The sequence below is a fragment of the Tupaia chinensis genome, unplaced genomic scaffold (genome assembly GCF_000334495.1).
Source record: "Tupaia chinensis unplaced genomic scaffold, TupChi_1.0 Scaffold000335_1, whole genome shotgun sequence".
NCBI lineage: Eukaryota > Metazoa > Chordata > Mammalia > Scandentia > Tupaiidae > Tupaia > Tupaia belangeri.
In genome coordinates, this window is record NW_006159829.1 from 2,422,577 (window position 1) to 2,424,929 (window position 2,353).

Below are 2,353 nucleotides of genomic sequence, written 5' to 3' on the forward strand. Positions count from 1 at the left end.
AGCAGAGAGAGGGAAGGAGGCAAATTGTTTTATTTTTCTGAGATAAGCTATCTTCATAAGATTGAACAGATTAGGAAGCTAAGGATTTTCCAGCTGTGAATGGCAGTGGTAGGACAGGCTGGTTCTTGCCTGTGAGGCAGACAGCACACAGGAAACGTAAGGTAAGGAACATGTGGACGGTCTGGAGGGTTTCTGATCATATAGAGTTGGATGAAGAGGGATTAAATTTGGTATTGAGCAAAAGAGTGGTGTGTTCAGGTCTGTCTGAGAATGTGGGGTTTCTAGTTTACAGTCTGGTTCTTGTATAAGGGTCTTCAAAAAGTTAGCGGAAAATGTATACTATGCAAAACTACATGCTTTCACATATTCTTTGCACTCAAATAGGCCTGTCTATTGATTCTATTTCTCCACAGAGTGTTTAAGGTCCCCTCAACCCCATCCTTCTGTAATTTGGTGAGCCTCACACTTTGATTAAGAGAGGGCAAGAGAGTTCAAATAACTGATGTGTTTACGTTGCGGTTTTTTTTTTTTTTCCTCTTGTATATGAGCCTTATCAAGATTGGCAAAATTTCTTTGAAATAAGTCCACCCCTGAGAAAATGTATCGCTACTTTAAGTGATATTGATTTTCAAAGTGTACAGTATAGGCCTAAACAGCTTGCAAATGCTCCTCGTTATAATTTCTAGGCTAACCTAGAGGTTGGTGGCGGTTTTGTTCCTTTTATACTCTTACTTGGTTGTCCTAGTTTTTCCTTTTTGGAAGACCTGGTTTCTATCTAGATGATTAAAAGTTAGCACACATATACTAGTCTCTCCCAGATTTTCTTTTCCTAGAAGGAAATCTTATTGTACTCTACATAATTCAGTACAGTTCTTATAAAAGCCAAGAAAGTTAAGTATAATGATGAAATTTTTCTTGAAGAAATCTGCAGTGAAAATTCTAGTGTATGTGTCGGTCTGCATTTAACAGCTGTATGATTTTAGGTACCTTTCCATGTCTCCTCATGCTTAATTGTATCATCTACTGGAATTTCAGCATGTAATACGTATTCTGTAGGATCTTTGTGTTGATTGAATGAGATAAAATTGTTTGGTACCCATTTACCCAGCAACTTTTTGATTTTTAGCAGATGGACAGGTCCAGGCAAATGAGGATTACCATCTGCCATTTGCATATCAGGGTGCAGATGTGAGCCTCGCATTCTAGGACACGTGGTATGCATCTGGCCTTTTCCTTCCTGCATCTTTCTTCTTGCCTTCCACCCCTCCGCCTGTTGTCATCCACTTCTGTTGTTTCTCTTCTTCACTTCTCTTTTCAATTTTTTAAACATTTTTTCTTTTTAAAGAATTGTTTATTTAATTTTATTTATTATTACTACTGTTACTATTTTTAAAATTTGCTATAGGGCACATGCATTTGAAAGAGAGAGACAGAGAGGGAAAGTGAGAAACCAAGACACTGACACCAGGTCTGGGACTCAAACTGTGGTTGGCCATGTGGGAGTTCAGCACCTCAACCACCATGCCACCTGCTGGCCTGGTGTGCATTTCATTTTAAGAGATGGTACTAGTCCTTTTTCCCAAAATGGTTGTGCCATTTTGTATTTCCTCCTGTAATGTATGAGAATTCTGGTTGCTCCACATTCTGTCCAACACTTGGTTATGTCAGTATTTCATTTTAGCCTTTTTAGTGGGTATGTGGTGGGATCACAATGATTATTATACTCACTTTTCTAAGTACTAGCAGCGGCTGAACACTTTCATGTACATTTTAAATGTTACATCTTCTTTTGTGAAAGTCTGCCTCAATCTTTTTTTTTTTTTTTTTAGTTTTGCTATAAGGCGTATGCACTTGTCAGAGAGACAAAGACAGACCATAATCGAGAAATCGCCCTCTAAGGGGGATGGCCACGCCACAACCCCATCTCCTCCATTCTCCTCTCAGGATCCTGGGCACACACACAATCATGCCTGGCGTGAGTTCTAAGCTGCTGGGTCCAGGACATGAACCACATTCAACTACATGGGAGTCCAGTAACATAACCGTTACACCATCTACTGGTCCCTCTTTTTGTCTATTTTGATTATTAAGTTGTAGGACTTATTCCCTTTCCCAATTTTTTTTTTATTGTGGTAAAATATGCTTTACTTCAGTTTTACCGTTATACCCACTTTAAGTGTATAGTTCAGTGGTATTAAATATACCCATAGTGTGGTGCACCTGTCGCCATCTTCCATCTCCAGGCTCTTCCATTTTGTACACTGGGACCTTCATAACCATTGGACAGTAACTACCCGTCCGCCCTCCCCTCCCCTCAGACTGGCAGGCGCGCCTCTACTTTTTGTGTCTGTGT

At 39.8% G+C, this 2,353-nt stretch overlaps 1 protein-coding gene across 11 annotated transcripts in view; it reads left to right on the forward strand.

Annotated features, from left to right (window-relative positions):
- The window catches only part of PTK2 (protein tyrosine kinase 2), a 291,358-nt gene that overhangs the window by 117,997 nt on the left and 171,008 nt on the right, over positions 1-2,353 (forward strand). The window lies entirely within an intron of this gene.